We start from the raw sequence: 22,607 nt of genomic DNA, 5'->3' as shown, positions 1-22,607 counted from the left end.
GTGGGAGCTCAGCGTCCACGCGGCCACATTATCCTCAGAACAACACTCAGGATATTTGGGACTTAAAACAAAACTCAAAATAAAAATTTAAAAAAACCCCTTATCTTAAAAGGAAGGGATCGAGATCTTTCCCCAAACCCAAACCCAAGCCCAAGCCCAAGCCCAAGCCCAAGCCTCAGTCCTCAGTCTTATGATATACTATACACACCACTTTATATATAAAGACTAGGACCTCAATGAAGGGAGGGTATGTGGGACAAGTTCCTCAAGTCCTCCACCATCCCCTTCACACTCGCCCTATGGACTTACTAATTCTAGCCCTCTCCCCACCTAGGAAAAGACTAGTTTTAGAATTCCGATGGCTGTACGTAACCGAACTGGGGGCTATAAAACACGGCACTTCTCCCTAGCCAAGATGCTCATTTTGAGCTATCAAACGTCATATTCTATGGCTTGGTTAAAAAAAGGGACCAAAAATAAAAAAATTTGGGTTGTAAACACCTAAAAAACTAGGTGAGCGGCCTTCACGGGCACTCACCAACACCTCTAGAGTGTTGAGGTCACATGCACCTACACTCTGGTCGTGTGCTAGAGAAAGAGCACATCGAGAGTGTCTCTGTTTATGCGGGCACTCATTATTCCTCTACCTTAGGCTCTAGGCCCTCAGCGGGAACCCAAGGTAGTACCACTCAGGACCCACATATTGCATCTAGTGACTCTTCCACTGACTACGACGTCATGGAGGGTTACCCAATTTCTAACCCAAATAGCTCAGGCCAAGACGTGCATGCCATGGGCCCACTGTCCAGGCTGAGCATGCTTAGCCGCTTGAAGGAAACCTTTCGTACAGCCATTCACTCCGAACATGGAGCTAACGATGTAAATGAGGGGGTGGAGAAGTAAATTCACCATTCATGACCAACACAGACCCCATGCGCCTAGAGAATGTGCTCGTGAATACTCCATTCACTGCACCCCATGACTCTTCAGAGTTATTCCCCTCCGAGGTTATATTACCTGATGGTAGAATCCTTGCTGAAGTGCAAGAAATTGAGTGGTATATCAATGAGGCTAGGAAAAAGGAAATCAAGAGCTTACATAGGACAAAGCAAAGGAGAGAGTTAAAAGCAAAAGCCCCTATGTCAATATCCATGCTAGGAGAGCAATCAAGTGCTCCTAAATTAGCAACCACTAAGGGTCAACCCATAGAGAGCCACATTAAATCTAGTTCAAAGGACACCCCTAGCACCTCAATCCTAGATGGAGCATTCCTAAATGAAAACTGGGAGTACATCCTACAAACAAAAACTCTAACCAACCTATACACATGTCACACCTATCACGTGGGTTGGTTAGATGTCCTACAATCCACAATGGGTGCTACTAGTGTAGAGGATCAACAACAAAGAGTTTGTGAGGTCATCCATAGGGTTATTGAGCTAGAGAGACAGAACAACGGGATCCACATGCCTTCAACGGGTTTCATGAGATTCTTGGATACAAGGAAGGCTAAACAACCAACCTTATCACAAATGGAGACTCCCTCAGTAAATCAGATGGATCCTCCATATGTTGTTTTGCCAGGGGTCTCTGTGCAATCTGAGCCCACACGTGATAGCTTTACCTTTCCAAGTCTAGCTCATCTTTCCCTTGATGGCACCACGGCTACCATGCCTACCCCAATGATGGGCATGCCAAGGAACATGCCATGGAACTCATTTGTTAGTAAAGCACCGCTACATGGTAGCTCAATGTCCACAACAGTACCTACAAGTGTGTATCAATCATATGCACCTATAGGTCCTTGTACTGATATAGCTCCTACCCCTCCCATTGTTTCAACAACTTATGCTCCAACACCCAAGCTCTTATTTCAATGGGACCATACCGGCTAGAATTAGCATGTCACATCCGGCATCTACTATGCCTAGGGCCACACATATGAACTTTGGGCCACCACATGACACAACACCGTACCAAACTTGGAACCCAAGGGCTTCCTGTGTGCCAAGCCCAATGCCAATCCCTACTCCACATGTAGTCTCTGGAGCGCCTTCACCCACGGTGTTTGCTCACTTAGGTGACTTGGCAAGATGTGTTCAAGCTATCGATCAATCTATTACTGAGAATATGTGTAACACACCTAATAGGAAGCCTAGCAGTAAGTCAATACAAATAGCCAAGCTCACACAAAAATTTAGTGGAGATGGGAATGTGAAAAAGCATATCGAAGTGTTTGAACAAATATGAGATTCCCTAGGAGAACACAATGACCTACATAAGAGTAATGCTTTAAGCCTGACCTTAAGTGGAAAGGCTGGGGATTGGTATAGAACCCTAAGGGTGGAAGAAAAAACCATTTACCCTACTCTCAGGAGGCTGTTCTTAAAAGAATACATACGAGAGGGAGTGATTGATACATTCATCAGGGGATTATGACATGAGGATATCTACAATGGCCTAGTCATTAGAGGTATCACCACTTGGGAAGAAGTCGCCACTAATGCAATCCAATTGGAGGATAATTGAATGATTCAAGAAGAACCAGTGTCTGTTGAGCCTAAATCTACTAACTCGCAAGCATTGGGGCACCACCCAATGACGCTAAAGCCTATTGCTAAGGAGCCAAAGATATCTAAGATGACTTTAGCAGATCTCACCAAGGCCAGTCAAGAGAGTCTTAGAGACAATCGATCTCCACAAAACAACCATATGTATCCAAGAAGGGAGCAACAATGGTGCTCAGTTTGCTATGGTCCGCCACATAGTACCCAGTGAATGCCCTACTTTTAGAGTAAAATTTAATGGGAATTGCAATGCCTGTGGGAGGTATGGTCATCAAACTAAGAACTGCAATGGTTAAGGGTGCAATGGCTAATAGACCTACCTTAGCATGTGCAAACACACCTTGAGTGCCTGCATTGATGCCAGCACCACCTCTAGAACAAACGTCACAACACATGATCCCTAGGGCCCAAAATGTTGTTCAAACAACACCCTTACCACCTCCAGTGCTAGGACCACAACCATCACATCCGAGAATCACTTCTGTGAATCAAGTGGGTTGTAAGTCATCTATTGCTTGTTTGGAAGGTTGTGAGGAAGATATAGACCCTAATATTTCCTATGGAATTGATGCACTTGAAGAAAGTCCACAAAATTACATGGAGGACTATTGGGGACAAGTCAAACATGTCTATCAAGTAGCTACTCTTGCTGCAAGAGGCCAAAATATCAATTACATTTCCAAGAGACCACCTCTTCAATGCTATGAGTGTGGAGGTCCACATCGTGTAGCCAAGTGTCCTATTAGGCTACAAAAGAATGCTACACTAATGCAAACCAATCAAGCGAGCACATCTACAATGCCAATACTAATGTGTAATCAATGTGGCATAGATCATTTGATTACCCAATGTCTAATTAATCCAAATGCACCGAAGATCATGCCATTAAACTTGATTGAGGTTACTGAGGAGCCATCTCAAAGTACACCTGTGGTGCCAGTAAATGTACTCACACGATCGATGCTCCAAAAACAAAATTATAATCGTGAGGAAAGAGACACGGCATCAATTGCCCAATCTCAGAAGAAGAAGAAAACACAAAGGAAGAGATCGCAAAAGTGGCAAAGTCAGACCCCAATTCAAAGACCAACATAGGGACTGGTGACGACCCCGTATATATGAACGATGCTAAAGAGGATTCTGATTCAGGTGAAACCATGGATACCAAAACGACCACTAGGAAAGAAACCAACAAGGAAGATCATCATGAGCCACAATGGCCAGGACTGAAGAAGAAGATAGGAACTTACCCAAACCCTACATAGGAGATCAAGCAAGTCAAGCAATTAAGAATTTTGGTAGAAGAGACCCAAAGGGATCTAGAGCCAGCACCTAGGTAGATCTAGATTACAGACACAGTGTTCCCTACGCAACAACAACCTCACAAAGTCCATAGACCCTTAGCCATACCTAGTGTCATCCAAGAAGAAAGTGACTTAAAGTCATGGAAAAGTGGGCATACCCACTTCTTGTTCGAGAGAATGTTTACAAAGGGACTATCTGACCCTATTGGCAAAATGGAGATCCCATCTTTCCCACATCAAGGGACTGAAGCCCAAAAGGTGCCGTTTAACATTGCCAAATTGATGGATTTCATGGCTTCAAAAGTTAGAACCACCATCATGTCCAAACTATATGGAGACCCCAAGCTGTTCTTAGCTCATCAAGCTTTCCTCAATGGAGAATTGAAATTCGGACTACCACAATTTGCACAAATGGATGGAGCTAGGGAGATGCCAATAGAGGAGGAACACTTAGATCCACAACCCAACCTAGATGAGAACTCTGTTGTAGAAATAAATGTTAACAAGTTGGGATAATACTTTGAGGGAAATGAATCCAATGCGACCATACCAATCACTATCAAGGGATTAACTGTGAAGGAAATCCTTAATGGTGGCGTTGGGGTTAGCATTGTGACTAAAAATTGCTGGGAAACTATGGGAAAACCTCACCTTGGGAGCACAACCATAGTAGTAAAGATGGCCAATGGGTCTATTGTTAAACCTATTGGGATGCTACAAGATCTCAAGATCAAGGTCTTTGGACACAAAATAAGAAATACCTTCATTGTTATGGATTCCTCCAAGCACACTATGTCATCTGAGATGATCTTAGGACATCCTTTCATGAGGGAAGCAAAAATGGTGCATGACTGGTCTAGAAACCATGTCTTCTTACAGTTCCAAGATTTTGTCATTCAAGTGGATCTTGTAAGTGGTCGAGCACATCCTCTAGGAAACAGATTTATAATTGATCATAGATCTGACACCACAGTTCACTCGGCCCCATTGCAGTATTGTTACACATGTAAATGGACACTAATGTTGGGAAAGATTCTCCTTATATGGATGTTCTACTTGGGATGACTGAGTCTGACAATGTGAATTGGGTCCACCTAGCAGCAACCATAGACACTTGGGGAAATAGGGCAACGACCTAGCTAACACCTGAGGGGGATGAAATGCCACCACTCCTACCTTTAAATATGATAGAATCAATGAATATAGCTTCTGTTGACCTACAAGATGAAGGCTTGACTGACATTGGAACCATTAGCATCTCACAAGACTATAGCCCACACGATTCGGAGTCAGAATCATCAATTGAAATTGACTCCAAGGACAAAGAATCCGAGTTAAATCTTAATGCAAATGTGGGGAAAAACTATTCAAGACCCAGTGGTATCCTAGATGACAATCTATCCAGGAAAGCAGAAGACACAAGTAACGATTCATCTAGTGACTCTTAAATGGATCAAAGAAAACCTATCGATGGAAGCAATGGAGTCTATGACAGTTCAACAATAGTTAAGGAGATAGAATTAGCAGACCAAGGAGAAGAGTCCAAACCTATTTTCATTGCCCAAGATCTAATAGAGACTAAGGAGTATGTACTTATTTAAAGAGCCTCAAGGAAATCAAGGATATATTTGCTTGGACATATCATGATATGAAAGGTGTTCCACCTTTCGTGGTGCAGCACACAATCCCCATGAATAGCCTGGCTAAACCAGTCCATCAACGACCCTACCCAATGAATCTTAAGTATGCAAACATTGTTCAAGAAAAGCTTGTCAAATGCGGATTCATACACCCTATTCAGCACTCAAAGTGGGTGTTTCCAATAGTGATTGTTCCAAAAAAGAATGAGAAACTTAGAATGTGTGTAGATCTCAAGAAGGTCAATGCGGCCACTAGAAGGGACCATTACCCCTTGCCATATTCAGAACATGTTCTTGAAATAGCTGCAGCAAAGGAAGCTATAGCTTTTTATATGGATACTCTGGATACAATCAAATAACAATTGCACTAGAGGACCGAAGTAAAACGGCTTTTATAACCAAATTTGGAGTGTTCGCATTTCGTGTTATGGCTTTTGGCTTAACCAATGCTCCTACTACCTTCCAAATATTAATAAACACTGCTTTTAGAGAATATTTGAGGGAGTTTTGTGAAGGTTTCTTAGATGACCTTTGTAGTGTTTGAGAAGTGCAGATTGTATCGCATCTCCTTAAACCCTTTCAAATGCCAATTTTGCGTAAACATGGAGTCATTTTAGGGCATATAGTGTCCAAAAATGGGATTTCCACATATGAGAGCAAAATTAAAGCCGTTGCTGATTTGTCACCACCTATAAACTATAAAGGAGCTCAAAGGTTCATGGGCCATGTTGGTTGTTACGACAACGGTTTATTTTAAACTTTGCCGAGATAGCTCATCCTTTGTACAAGCTTCTTATTGAGTTCCACTAGACCGCGGAGTGTGACTATGCTTATGAGTCATTGAAAAAGACCTTGACTAGCACTCCTATTGTACAAGTGTCCAATTGGAATGTGATTTTCATGTCCATATTGATGCATTGAACTTTGTTATTAGGTGTGTTCTAGCTCAACCAGGAGAACATCAACGGGACTACCCCATTAGCTTTGTGAGTCGTCAATTGAATGATGCTGAGAGAAACTAAATCACTACAGAGCGAGAAGGTTTAGGTATGATTTATGCAGTAAACAAATTTTGCTACTACCTCCTTGCCAACAAGTTTGTTTTCTATGTGGATCATCAAGCCTTGTTGTATCTAGTAAATAATTCTTGTTCCAAGGGAAGAATTACACGATGGTTGTTCATTCTTCTTGAGTTTGATTTCATTGTTGTGGTGAGACCTGGTAAAAGACATGTCATGGTGGCAGATCATTTGTCTCGCATACCCAATGGTGAAGCCCCTACTGGAGTCGATGATGAATTGCCCGATACTTCCTTATTTCTAGTCGAGACCATGCCTGAATGGAGTGAGAAGATTGTGAACTTTCTAGTTAATGGTTTTCCACCCCAAGGAGCTTAAAAACTGTTAAAATAATGTGAACCTTATTCTCTCATTGCAGGAACTCTCTACAAGCTAGGGAAGGACGATATTCTTAGATGTTGTGCCCGTGAGGATGAGTATTTATACATACTGCAAGAAGCCCATATGGGTATAGCCGAAGGAAATTTCTCAGGGGAACTAACTGCTAGAAAGGTGTTGAATCAAGCTATTGGTGGCCTACCTTATTCAAGGATGCATCACTTTTTGCAAAAGGATGAGATGATGCCAACATTACAAGATCACACAATGAAATGATAAAATGTCCTTACATCCTATTAAAGTTACTCAACCATTTGAAAAATGGGGTTTAGACTTTGTAGGCCCAATCAATGTGGCAGCTCGTAGCACTCAATCCTGATATATTATCATTGCCACTGACTATGTGACAAAGTGGGCAGAAGCCAGCAAGGCAACACGTAAGGCTGATGCAAGGTCAACTGCCAAGTTTCTCTTTGAGAACATTATTACAAGATTTGGTTGTCACTTTGAGATTGTGAGAGACAATGGTACTCATTTTATAAATGGAGTGATAAAGGAACTCACGAAAAACTTCATGATAGCCCACCATAAGTCCACGCCTTATTATCCACAAGAAAATGGCCAAGCTGAGAGCACTAACAAGACCTTAATTTCTATCTTGACCAAAACAGTTGAAGCTTATCGCCTAGATTGGAATTTGAAGCTGACATCAGCTCTATGGGCTTACCATACTTCTTACAAAGTTGCTATTAAATGTACACCATTCAAAATGGTATATGGCCAAGAAGCAATTATGCCATGGGAGTTTGTAATTCCTAGTCTGTGCGTAGCTTCACAAGAAGGTTGGGATGGTAACCCTTTAGTTGAGCGTTATATATCCTTGAAAGGTTAGACGAAGAAAGGCAATTGGTTGGAAAAATGGACTTATGGAGAAAGATAGGAGGAAGAAATGGTTTGACTATCATCTAAAGAACAAAGATATCAATGTTGATGATAAAGTCCTTATGTATGGAGTGCAAAACGAGAAGAAAAAGTTGAAATATGCGAGAAAAGGACCCTATAGAGTATGTGAAATCACCCCACAAGGTACCATTGGTGTGGAGACTCAATGGGAGCAAATTCAAAAGATAATATGATTCTTTAAGACAAGAGGAGCTACGTGCCATCCATAAAAAGAAGGTAGCCAAGGCACAAACAGAATTGAAGAAGATACAAGCTCAAGCTGAGGCTAAGGAGCAACAACAACACATAAGATGCCAACGAGAGACCAACCTTGGAGTTACACATGCATTCCACATTGAAACAGAGAAGGATGATTGGTTGGACTCTGACACACCTCTAAGATACCCTATTGAACTAGATAGCACCTATGGGAAAGAGCTATATAACGACTTGTTAGACAAGGGTGCTAAATATAATCTGTTGTCATACGGAGTGTGGTGTCAGTTAGGAAAGCCATCCCTATCTGAGAGTACTATCCAAGTCAAGGGTGTCAACAAGAAAAAGACTGCATTTTTTGGTATCTGCCACACTTCTATCAGCTATGAAAACGAAGTTTTAGCTCAAGACTTTTTGGTCATGCTTGTTGGAATTGTGGAAGGTCATATAAACCTAGGACACACGTGGATGATAGCGACCAAATGCACTATTGATTGGGGTACTGGGAGTGTCACAACACAGAAACCAACTCTTAGCGTTGCCACTCAAGCCATAGTCCCTGAGCTATTACCTCCCGAGGATATAAAACCCAAAACAGTGTATGTCTAGGAGGTTGAACCATATGTCCCTATAGCCCAACTCTCTAGAGCTTCAACTTCTGAAGGTGAAGCAAAGATTGAGACACACAAGACTCATCCTAATATAGCAAAGAAATATACAAGTGGGTCCCTAAAGCTTCTTTAGCCACCATGGATGATGCTAAAAAATAAGAGCCTTTTAAGAAATGCCCATTCGCTCCTAAAACTGTAAGAAAACATTGCGTTGGATTCCTAAACGACTATTGGAAACCCAAAGCTACTATCAAGGAAATGATCAAATCTGGGTGCCAAAACATAAATTGTGTTCTTACATGTCACCTAACCCATGTGAGAAAAATCCTGTGACGACAAAGCCAATGAAAGATCGTGGGAAAGGAAAAATCACAAAACACTATACACCGCATCCGGAGCTAGCATGGGTTTCCAAGCGAGAAAGGCTTGTTTCGCTCAGCTCAACCATAGAAAGACGAATGAAGCTTATTGCTCTTCATTAGTTCATATACAAAAATAGAATCTTTTACACAACCTCCACCTACCATTGTACATATCCAAACAAACAAGAAAGAGATTGCACCTCCCGTTGTAAGTTCACCACCTACAACAACAACATTGCAAATAAAATCATGGGAGAGTACCTTACCACCCTTGCAACTAGATAAAATGCCTAGGGCGGTCAACAACTATTGGTCAAAGTCTTCACCCATGACAACCTGGAACAATTGGTTTCAAAAGGTGACGACATCATTCCAACAGGTATGATCTACCCAAGGAAGGGGGGAGTGTTTGACATTCATCATTCACTCACTCCCCTGTTAATCTTCCTCCCTGACCTCTCAATCTCCCAATCTTAGGGAATGTATATATAAAGCCTTATACTCACAAAAACAAGATAAAAAAGTAGAAAAGCAAGAGTCACCAAACAAAAATCTGGAAAACATATGAGTTCTAGTACATGACGCAAAATCATAAAAACACATTATGCACAAGGACACGACCTTTTGACACAAAACTTGTAATATTTTCACTCTAACCATCATCTATTTGTGTGTACAGATATGGCTAGTACGATAGAGTCATCCACTCCTGTCTTGGGTGAGAGGTACTCTCTTTACTTTGCACAAGTGTTTCACATAGTCTATCTCGTGCTTGCATGTGAATGGGTTTGGTAGATACGCTAGCGTGTGAGAGGAATTTTGAGGAGTTAGAATGGCTGATACATCTCTTGACCACGATTGATCCATACTTAGTAGAGGACGTCTCTCTGATTGCACAAACTTACCCTCTTGACCAAGATGACTATAGACTTCTAGTGATGTTCTTAGTGAATATTTGTGCCTCTAATGATGAAGACGATTTACATGATTACACGGATGGCACGTATGGTCTCACGGATAATGACTTTGTTTTTCTCGATGATAATGAGGATAGGGGTTTAGCCTTAGGGTTCCCCCCCAATCTCTTGTTAGAAAATAAGACGTAGCTAAATAGATTTTTGAGTAGATTACTTAATGGAGAGAGATAGACTTCACACACAAGAGATTATAGAGTAGAGAGAGAGAGAGAGAGAGTACACACGATATACGTGGTTCACCCAATGTGGGTTACGTCCACGGGAAAGCAGCCACTCAATGGCTTTAGCACTTCAAAAGAAGAAGTAGTTTACAAAGGGATTAAACCCTTGATAGAGCTCCCGCCTTGCTTCACTCTCACCACCTCACACTCACCTTGTTGCATCAACTTCACACTATAAAATGTGTGTAGAAATGGCCTCCTTTTATAGGCCAAAAGGGCTGCCCTCTCTTATGAGAGACAGCCATGTGTAGCCGCCCTTGTGCGAATAAGTCCAAATCCGACCCTCCAATCCGCCCATGTGTGGCCGCCCTTGAGAAGACAAGTCCGCTTTTGAATTCGGCCATCGGCCACCGGCCATTGACTTCCGACCACCGGCCACCGGCCATTGACTTCCGACCACCGGCCATCGGCCAACCGACCGGTTGTTTTCCAACCACTTTCCGGCCACCGTCCGCTCATAATATTCCGGCGAAAAGAAATATTCTGACGAACAAAAAAGTCGAGGCCTCTAAAGTTGCCCCTAATTCTTGTCTGTGAAAATTTTGGTTTCCGGTGAGTGATTTTCCTTCACTCACGATGGCTTCTCCTCATAATGGGGGCCTTACAAATGTGCGCTTTTACCACAGAAAATTACAAGGGTAAATCAGGCTCCATACTTAACAATCTCCCACTTGGAGACTGATCTCCAAACCAAACATGTGACTGCTTTTCATTCTGGCTTCTTATCCTTGAATGCCGATTGAAGATGAGCAAAAGCTCAACTTCTCCTTGTTGACTTCCTTTGTAAACATGTCTACAAGATTTTCACTTGTATGCACCTTTCCTAGCTTTAGCTGTCCCTCTTCCAAAAGAGTGCGTATGAAGTGATATCTCACCTCAATGTGCTTTGACCTTGAATGAAAGGCTAAGTTCTTCGCAAGATGGATAGCGCTTTGGCTATCACTGTACAAGACACAATTGTCTTGTTTGAATCCAAGCTCTTCTAAGAATCTGTGAAGCCACAGAATTTCTTTGCTTGCCTCCGTCATTGCTACATACTCTGCTTCCGTGGTAGAAAGTGAAACCACTTTCTACAGCTTTGAAGCCCAGCTTACTGCTGTGCCTCCCCCGTGAACACATAGCCAGTAGTGCTCCTTCGAGTATCTTTGTCACCTGCCATATTTGCATCAACATACCCTTCTAGAAAAATATCAGTTCCTCCAAAATACAAAGCATTTGTTGTTGTCCCTTTTAGATACCTAAGTATCCACTTCACAGCTTGCCAATGCTCTTTACCTGGGTTGTCCATGAACCTACTCACAACTCCCACTGCATGTGCAATGTCTGGCCTTGACCAGACCATAGCATACATTAGAGAACCTACCGCTGTAGCATATGGAACTTTAGACATATAGGCTATTTCCTCTTGTGTCTTTGGACACATATCCTTCGTTAGTTTAAAATGACCAGCCAAAAGTGTAGAAACTGGTTTTGCATTTTGCATTGCAAACCTTTCTAGTACCTTCTTGATGTAATCTTCTTGAGATAGCTTTATTGTCTTCTTCGTCCTGTCCCTTGATATTTTCATACCAAGTATCCTCTTTGCAGCACATAAATCTTTCATTGAAAAATATTTGGACAGCTCCTCTTTTAGGTCTTTGATGTCCTGCATGTTAGCACTTGCAATCAACATGTCATTAACATACAACATTAGGATGATGAATTTCCCATCTCCCAAATTCTTCATGTAGACGCAGTGATCCGAGTTGCATCTTGTGAATCCATGATCCAACATCCATTGATCAAACTTCAAGTACTATTGTCTTGATGCTTGCTTTAAACCATACAAGCTCTTCTTTAATCTGCAAACCATTTTCTCCTTACCTTACTTCATACCCCTTTGGTTGAAGCATGTAGATTTCCTCCTCTAAGTCACCGTGAGGGAATGCCATATTTACATCCATTTGCTCGAGATTTAGATCATGAGCAGCCACAAGGCTTAAGACAAGCCTAATTGAGTTCATTTTTACAACAGGAGAAAATATTTCATTGAAGTCAATACCTTTCTTTTGAAAAAACCTTTTACCACAAGCCTAGACTTGTACCTTTTCTTCCCACCTTCTTCTTCCTTCAGCTTGTACACCCATTTGTTTGAAGTGCCCGCTTACCTTTAGGCAACTCAACCAACTCCCATGTTTGGTTGCGATGTAGTGAGTCCATCTCCACTTGCATGCTCTTCGTCCATTCTTCTTTGGATTCATGTTGCATAGCTTCTTCGTATGATTCCGGCTCCCCAGAATCTGAGATCAAGAGATGGTTGAAGGAAGGAACAAACCTTTTTGGAGGTCTAGTTGCTCTTGTAGATCTTCGGGGAATGGGTTGAGGCTCCTCATTTGGTTGACGTTGTTGCACATTGTCACCGTTTGCAGCCCTTGAATCTTCACCGTCCTCAAGCTCCATGTACTCATCACCTGTTTCTTTTGTTTGTTTTCTTTCTAAGTAATCTTTGTACATATTTTTTTCGTTAAAAATTACATCCCTACTCCTTAAGATTTTACCATCTTCAGGATTCCATAGGCGATACCCAAAGTCTCCTTCTCCATAGCCAATGAAGAAACACTTTTTGGACTTTGCATCTAGCTTTGATCTTAGGCTTCTATCTATGTGCATGAAAGCCTCACACCCAAACACTTTGAGAAATGCATAATTCACCGGTTTACCTGTCCATGCCTCTTCTGGAACTCCCCCATCCAATGCCGTTGAGGATGACCGATTGATTAAGTACACAGACGTACTTACAGCTTTCGCCCAAAGCTCAAGCGGTAGGCCTGCATGTAGCCGCATGCTTCGTGCTCGTTCCATGATTGTCCTGTTCATCCTTTCCGAAATCCCATTTTGTTGAGGTGTCCTTGGGGTTTTCCTTTGCCTCCGAATGCCATTGCTAGCACAAAAGCTTTCAAAAGCTTGGCTGCAATATTCGCCTCCATTGTCGGATCTGAGGCATTTAACCTTGGTACCTATTTCATTCTCCACAAAGGCTTTCCACCTTTGAAATATGGAAAATACATCGGATTTATTCTTCATGACATAAACCCATGTTTTTCTAGTCGCATCGTCTATGAATGATAGTACAATGAGCCACCAAGTGATGGTGTACTTGCAGGACCCCAAACATCAGAATGAATCAACTCAAGTTTTTTATTTTTTCTTTCATTTCCTGATTTTTGAAATTTTACCCTCTTTTGTTTACCATAAACACAATCTTCACAGAACTCTAAGTCCACTTCTTTCAAACCTGGTAGAAGCTTCTTTGTTTGAAGGATTTGCATTCCTTTGGCACTCATATGCCCAAGTTGGTAGTGCCACACCGCACTGTCAACTTCTGTAGTTGCTGCACAAGCTGAAGGTTGCGTGCTAACAGTACACAAGTAAAGTGTACCGACTTTTTCTCCCTTGGAAACCACCAAAGATCCCTTTGAGATCTTCCACCGTTTGTTTCCGAATGCAATGTTGTGACCTTCATCGTCCAATTGTCCTGTAGAGATCAAATTTTTGCGAAGAGAAGGAACGTGCCTAACATCTTTAAGCTTCCATTCATTTCCGTTAGCAGTTTTGACAGAAACTGTCATAAAATCTAATATCTAACCAACCCAAATGATTTTCTCATATTAAATTGATCACTTAATGTGGGAAAATAAACGGGAACAAGTGTTAAGATATAGATATGTGCTTATAGATCTATTTCAACACGGGGCCAATAGTAAAGGGGCCCAAATGGGAGATGGTCTATCAAGAGCAAGGCTAACCAATGGAGCATAAGACCTTAGGGTTAGCTTCATTGAAGACCTCCAATAATGTGTGTAAAAGTCCTTTGACCTTAGGTAAGCTAGGGTTGAGCTTGAGGTGGGAACCCGGCCCAAGCTCGAGGTGCTTGACCTGCTTGAGGTGCTTGATTAAGGTGCTTGAGGTGCTTGACTTACTCCATGCTTGAGGTGCTTGACTTGCCGCTTGATTAAGGTGCTTGAGGTGCCTTGACATGCTTTCCTGAGATGCTTGTGGGAATACCCCCTAGTCCAAGTGCTTTGTCATGCTTGATGACTAAGGTGCTTGAGCTCCTAAAGTCAAAAGCATCCCTACAAGAGGGGGGGCGAGCCCTTTTCCTAGGGATTAGAGAGAGAACACACACTCACACTCACAAGGGAAGCCCCAGCTCGAAGAGGCAGCAAGGACACATGTCAGGTCCCTACCCATGTTACCTTCATGTGTTTCTTGAAGCCTATTGGCTAGGCTTCAAAGGGGTCCAATGATAAATTACTTGAATTATCTAATTGTTTTTGCATTTATCAAGTCCTCTCTCTCAAAGGGGAAAGGGGGACACTTGTCCCAAGGCTATCCCTGTTGCTTGTAATGGCTTCTGCTTGTGATTGGCTAGGCCTGGAGGGGTCCAATGAGCTTCAAGCATGAGCTACAAGGGGGGGTCGACCCAAGCAATCTAGGGGAGTGCTTAGGGGGTATATTCACCCACACACACTCACAAGCACTCTCATTGTGTACTATGCAAGGTGCAAGAGCTCCCTCTCCTTCTCCAAGCAAGTAGAGGTTGAGAGCCTACACCAACACTCTTGGCTATGGAGTGCAAATCCATCCAAGAGCCATGCTTCAATGCTTGAGCTTTCCATCTATTTCTTCTTCATTACTATGCTATTATGTATGCTAGCAACAAGAGTATGATAAGTGAGGAACTAATTCTTTCTCCTATGAAATGTTTCTTCTTCCTCTTCCCTACCCTCATTCCCTGCTAGCTCTCTCCACCTTCGAAGGTGTTTGAGGTCTTGGGACTGAGGCTTGGTATAGTTAAAGCTTTCTTCAAGTTTAGGTTATGCTATGATGGTGATGCATGAAGCTTTCCATCTTCATTGCTTCACCTAGGTCACAAGGAACACAAAGAATGTATTGTAACAAGTCTCTTTTTATGGGAGAAATCATAATACAAATGCCTATTGGAGGGGGGACCGGCTCCACATAAATCCGGTCCTCAACTGTTGTCATGTTCTCTAAATTCTCTCTCTTGCAAAAGTATTGTCTATGCCAAGTTAACTAATTGCTATAATTATGTTGCTATCTTCAATTATGTCTACCCGCTATGCTCACAAAATCATTTCTTGAAAGTACTCTCATTAAATTCCGCTACTCGCAAATTGAATAGGCAAATTCCATTACAGAAACTGTACCTTTGCCGACAATCTCACAAGCTTCATCATCTCCCAAGTATACATACCCAGAATTACCTTTGGTGTAGTCTTGGAAATGTTGCTTGTGTGGTGTCGCATGGAATGAAGCCCCGGAATCTACTATCCAGGAATTAGACACATTGTCTAATGAGAGAATTAGAGTATCTTGCTCTACTTTACCTGCCACATTGGCCTCCGATGTTGGCTTGTTGTCTTGAGACTCTGTCTCCTTCTTCTTCTTGGACCAGCAATCCTTCTTGACGTGGCCCTTCTTGCCGCAGTTCCAACATTCAAGAATTGACTTTGTGCGTGACTTGCTCCGCCTTGAGCGATCACGACCCTTTTGGTTTTTGAACCTCTCCTTAGGCCTTCCTCTTGTTTCCACTGATAGTGCAGCACTTGATGATTCTCCTGTGCTTCTCCTTCGCATTTCCTTGCTTAGGAGAACACCCACAACATCATCAAACTTAAGAGTATTTGTGCCAGAGATAGAATTACTTACAGCCATCACAAGGCTGTCCCAACTATCCGGTAGAGATGATAGTATAAGGAGAGCTCGCACTTCGTCATCGAAATTGATTTTCACTGATCGAAGTTGACTTATGTTTGTGTTAAAGTCATTTAGGTATTCTGCAACTGAACCATTCTCTGCCATCTTTAGATTGAACAAGTGCTTCAGAAGAAATACCTTATTGCATGCCGATGGTTTCTCGTAGAAGTCGTCAAGTGACTTCATCAAGTCCTCCGTGGTCTTCATCTCCGAAACATTGAAGGCCACCGTTGACGTCAAGCTTAATCGGATTGTTCCCAATGCCTTTTGATCAAGGACGATCCATGCTTCATCTGCCATTGTTGCGGGCTTCTTCGCAAGACCGCCTAGTGGCAAATAGAGGTCCTTCTGGTAGAGATAGTCTTCAATCTGCATCTTCCAATGTTGGTAGTTTTTTCCGTTGAACTTCTCAATCTTGAGCTTCCCTTCCTCCGCCATAACTCCCACTCAATTCAAGGAATCCTTTCCTTGAGATAATTTAGCTACGAGCAAACCTTTCTCTGATACCAGTTGCTAGAAAATAAGACGTAGCTAAATAGATTTTTGAGTAGATTACTTAATGGAGAGAGATAGACTTCACACACAAGAGATTATAGAGTAGAGAGAGAGAGAGAGTACACACAATATACGTGGTTCACCCAATGTGGGCTAAGTCCACCGGAAAGCAGTCACTCAATGGCTTTAGCACTTCAAAAGAAGAAGTAGTTTACAAAGGGATTAAACCCTTGATAGAGCTCCCGTCTTGCTTCACTCTCACCACCTCACACTCACCTTGTTGCATCAACTTCACACTATAAAATGTGTGTAGAAATGGCCTCCTTTTATAGGCCAAAAGGGCAGTCCTCTCTTATGAGAGACAGCCATGTGTAGCCGCCCTTGAGCGAATAAGTCCAAATCGGACACTCCAGTCCGCCCATGTATGGCCGCCCTTGAGAAGACAAGTCCGCTTTTGAATTCGGCCACCAGCCATCGGCCATTGACTACCGGCCACCGACCAACCGACCGGTTGTTTTCCGACCACTTTCCGGCCGCCATTCGGCCATAATATTCCGGCGAAAAAAAAAAGTCTCGGGGCCTCCGCCCCTGAGGTCTCTAAAGTTGCCCCTGATTCTTGTCCGTGAAAATTTTCGTTTCCGGTGAGTGATTTTCCTTCACGCACGATGGCTTCTCCTCATAATGGGGGCCTCACAAATGTGCGCTTTTACCACAGAAAATTACAAGGGTAAATCAGGCTCCATACTTAACATCTCTACAATATCCTATTCCCATGACTCTCTAGGGGGAGTGCAAATAATTAAGTTAGGGTTCCTTATGTTGTTTGATTGTGTTCAATACGGGTTGGTGCCTCTTCCCACTGATGTGCCTCCTAGAGGTATTCTTTGTGTTTCCTAGTGTGTACAGGAACGTGTTGTTGTTGTTAGGATTGGACCTTCATGGAATCTTTCTCTCGTTCACTCTTCAAATCAAGCGCAATCATGAACACAAGCAGGTGTTTCTTGACTATTAGCATTGCCCCTTGTCTTTGTTTTTCCATCCATGTTTGTCTGCTTTAAATGTGATTGGTAGCACAATATTCCGCACATTTGCTTAGATTAAACATTAATTTCTATATAATTTTCTGTCATAATCCCTTGTCTAGGTTTTAGAATCAAGCAATCTGACTAAGCTAGTTTGACCAAGTTAGGAGTTAGAGTCTTCTCTTAATACAATGGAGAATGCCTTCCTAATAATCAATGGTTACTTTAGATTCTTAATCTAATTTAGCAGTATCGTGTGCAATGTACTAGGGCTTTTTAGTGGGCTTAGTCCCTATTGACCTTTAGCTTAAGTATTATAAAGGGAGTTTAATGTGATGAGCTTGGGGAGGGTAACAGTGTTATATGACCCACCGAAGTTACAAAATTAAAATGTTGAAAACGAACAAACAAAAAAATCAAAAGTGCCACAATGTAAAATCTTAAGCTGGAAGAGAAATCCTAGCTTGATTTGGTACTTCACTCACATGTATCGCCTATGGTACTAGAGCCCTAGAGGTTCCTAGTGTGGACGCTTTTCCTTGAAAAGCAAAAAATCCAAGGCATACAAAATAAGCACACACATCAAAATTGAATCAACATTAAAAGACTTTGGGGGGTCAAAGAAAAGAAAAAAGTCAAGCGATGATTTCATGAGCAATTCCTTTTATCTAGCTTAACTACAAGGTCTTCTAGGTATAGTTTCTAGTCAGTCCTCGGACATGAAATACTTGGCTCTCGCGATTAAACAGTTTAAATGATTAGAGAAACTTGAAAAGCTTGCCCATGGTATTAATAATTGACCTCTAGTGTCTCTCAATTGTTAAATTAGCGACCCCAAAGTTGTTTAGTTTTTTACCTTTACAGTTGTTTATGTGTTTGATTATATTACAATTTAATGTTTATTACTGACAAATTGTTTAATATTCCGTTACCAATCAATTTGTCTGCCTACAATTGCATATGCTTTTTAACTGTAAATGAGAATGCAGTTACTGTGCCAATTTTGGTTGATCTTGCAGTGATTGAAGAAGGCTAAGGACATTCAATCTCAGATGCTCTTCCACCTCGACGAACAGGCTTCATTTCAATAGCTTCCGAGAACGGAATCTACATTAGGAAGGGGGGCATGTTAACCCTCACGGACACCCTATCACCTTCGACGGACGCATATTATTTATTTGATTCAGTCATGGATCGGGCTTGTCGGTCCAATAGGTGTGTAGGTGATTGCCAATGAGAGACGCACCACTTATCTTATTTTTACAGTAGCTTTACAATGATCGACCACTGTGACCGCCCATGTGTGAATGGGCCAAACTCTTATAAAATGTCCATTTGACCTAAAAATCCTTATTCTCTGAGGTGTAAGCTAAGAAGTGCTCTTGCTCCATCTCTGTCTCCTTCTCCTTCGTGTGCTCATAGGCGTGTGTGTGTATGTGTGTGCATGCTTGAGAGAGAGAGAGAGAGAGAGAGAGAGTGATCAAGCATTGTGGTGGCGAGGCAGTTGAGCGCAGCATCGACGGTGGCTCCTTCTTCTTCGCAACACATGATCCTTCATGATGACGGAAGCATTGAGCGGTGAGTGACACACCCTACCCCTTTGAGCTTGCTAGGCTTTTCTAGTTGTGTGTTTGCAGCCTTTCGAGGCTCGCACACAGTACATAGGCAAGTTCCCAACTTCGACATGTACGACAAAGCGTACACACGCACACTCGTCATATCGTCAGATCACCGATACTCTGATAGTTCTGCAGACTTTAACAGAGTGCGACAGAATTTGAATTTTTTAAAAAAAATTGAGCCTTAGTGTCTAAGGCCTTGCTCCCACGAAACCGCCATCAAGCCCCTCGATCACTCACCCCCCGACTCTCCAACTCCTCTTCCCCGAATCCCGACATTGAAATCCATGAGAGAGAGAGAGAGAGAGAGACTTTCTCAAAGGAAAGCAAGCACGAGAGTTTGATTTTGAGAGCAAGTGAGAGTGAGTAGGTTTTTTGACACCAATATACGCCCCTCAACATCAGCGATTTGCCACCACCTCGATGTTCCACCCTTTCGACACTCGGTTTCGCCACTGTTTTTGTGCCATGGCACCAACTCTTGGTGATTCCTCTATGGCTATTTGGCTAGCCACTCCCATCTGACAGCGGGGGATGACATCGACATCGGTGATTAGAGCAGTCTCGACACCGATTCTCACATTTTGGCATCAGCTCGACATTACTTCCATTACAGGCGGATTTTTGACATCCAATCCGACATCGGTTCCACACAAACGATATTTTCTTGCGATCGACAGCTGTACTTGCCACACACATGAGTGAGGTGCCCCTACCATAGAGGAGTGACACCCAGCATCGGCATCGACTATGATCTATGGCACGGTTTTTGGCTACGACACCCTTGGCAGCTATTCGACTAGCCCATTTTCGCCCGGTGGCAAAAATCGGCACATAGCGACACCGACACGTAGGTTACAGGTTACAGGTTACAATGGGCCTTTTGGTCCGTTTACACATAGATTCTCAAGGTTTACAGACACAACGCTTTCAAAATCCATTTGACAGTCTTTTTGACAACAGTTTCTATGCGAACAGATGCATTTTTGTGTGAGCACACCTTGGCTAGTTTGGTATTTTTCCCGGCTTTTTGTGAGACTCGAGCTGGAAGAGCCCTTTCTAAGAATGTGGCTAGTCCTTTTTGTGTCTGCATTCGCCTTTGGAGGGTCAATAGTGTGAGATTTCCTTTGAGTTGGGGTATTCTCAAATATTGAGATACCTTCAGTGATACAAGGAGCTTGAGTTTCCCTTTACTGTATCCTCGCCATAGGACATATAATGGACAGTTTTTGTGCTTTGTATGCCGAGTTGGAGGTCACACAGCAGTGGTTTTGTGTAGTATATGCCAAGTGATTTTTCTTTTAAGCAGTTTATGCATTTTTGAGTTGAGTTTTGACTCCTTATACAAACCAAACTCTGTCGGATTTTTCCCGTGAATTCATTTTATGCGTCCTTGGCAGTTCTAGTTGTTCTTACACAGTGATTGTACTACATTTTGGTTTGAGTTTTTGCTCCTATTCTAGGGAAAAATCTGCTAAAATTATCCTAAGAAATTTGCCATAAAGTTTTTGGCTACATTCTCTTAATCATGACTGCTACGAGTACTGCTTCCAAAAGAGAGAGTACTACATCAAAAAGTTTGATGGCTCAAACTTTGTCATTTGGCAGCAGCGTATGCAAGATGTTTTGATCAACAAAGGCTTGATAGCACCCTTGCATGCAAGAAAAGAGAATGCATACACTGATGATGAGTGGGATGACTTGAATGAGTGTGCTATGGCAACCATTCACTTGCACCTTGGTGAATCCATTTACTTTACCATAATGGATAAGACCAAGGCCAAAGATTTGTGGAATGCTCTATGTCACACTTGGATGGCAAAAATGCCTCGAACAAGGTTTTCTTGATGAAGCTATCGATGTGCATGAACATGAAAGAAGGGAGTAATGTTAGTTCTCATTTGAACGAGTTCATTGACGTGTTTTCACAACTTACTTCAAAAGGCCTCAATTTTGATGATGAAATGAAGGCTATTTTATTGCTATGTTCGCTACCATCATCATGGGATACTTTCATCACATCCATAAGCAATTTTGCACCAAATGGAAAGCTAGAGTTAAGTAGTGTTGCTGGTGTGTTGCTCACTAAGGAGATTCGACGTCAATCTCTTGATGCGAGTGGGCATGGTGATGCTTATGTGGCTAATGGCAATCGTGACAAGCAAAAGTAGCTTGGTCATAGCCGCGGTTATTCAGAGAATTGCAGGCAAGTTTGTAGCAAGAGTCACGGCAAAGACATGTAAAATATAGAGTGTTACTACTGCCATAAAAAGGGACACTTGAAGAAAGATTGCCGCACAATGCAGCATGATAAGAGCAAAGAGAAAACAAAGTATGACAAACCTGAAAGCAACATGAAGATTGAAGAGCTTAATGTGGTTGAGTATCCAGCCATTGAAAAAGTTTTTGAAGTGTCAAATGATGTGTTGATTTCACATCGGATTTGAGTCTTGATGCATTGTTAGCGCATGATGAGTGTTATGCGCAGAATTGGATTGTGGACTCAGGCGCTAGCTTTCATGTGACTCCTCACAATGAGTGGTTTTCTACATACATTGCCACACATGGCACAATGAAGCTAGGTGATTCTATGCACTTGATATATACAGTGTGGGCAACATCAAATTTTCTATGTAATGGCACTGAGTTTATGCTGCAATATGTCAAACATGTACCCAAATTGACAGAGTTTGGTGTAAGTTGGACAACTAGATGATTTGGGTTACACTACCATATTTTCTCATGGTTCTTGGATTATCAAGAAGGGAAATATAGTCATGCTTAAAGACCAGAAGTCTGGCTCATTGTACTCACTTTGTCTCTTTTATGAAAGAGAATTCTATTTGTGTAGCCGAGTTGCCGTCTACAGAGTTGTGGCATAGCTGGCTAGGACATATGAGTCAAAAGGGAATGGAAGTCTTGCAGCATTCTGGTTATATCCCTGTGTTAGATTACTATAACTTCTCTTTATGTGAGCATTGTATCTATGGCAAACAAACTAGGTTGACATCAATGCCTTTGGACAAAGAGTTAGGGAGTTCTCTAAATCTCATTCATAGCAACTTGTGCGGACCTATGCCAGTCAAGTCTCTAGCAGGAGCGTTATACTTCCTAACATTCATAGACGACTCTACTAGAAAGGTGTGGGTTTACCTATTGAAGAAAAAGAGCGACATCTTTAGTGTCTTTCACTTAAAGCTTTGCGCAGTGACAATGGAGGTGAGAACATTTCCTCCAAGTTCAAAGAATTTTGCAGTAAAAGTGCCATTAGAAGACAGTTTACCACTCCTTACACACCCGCACAAAATGGTGTGGCTGAAAGGATGAATAGAACCATTCAGGAACGGGTCACTTCTATGTTTTCTACGGCCAACTTACCTCAAGAATTTTGGAAAGAAGTTGTTACGACGGCTGCTTACTTGATCAATTAGTCACCTAGTACACCACTAAAGTACAAGGTTCTGCAAGAGATGT

The sequence above is a fragment of the Adiantum capillus-veneris genome, chromosome 16, assembly GCF_014529385.1.
Source record: "Adiantum capillus-veneris isolate H3 chromosome 16, ASM1452938v2, whole genome shotgun sequence".
NCBI classification, from domain to species: Eukaryota; Viridiplantae; Streptophyta; class Polypodiopsida; order Polypodiales; family Pteridaceae; genus Adiantum; species Adiantum capillus-veneris.
Note: the sequence above shows the minus strand (reverse complement) of the source record.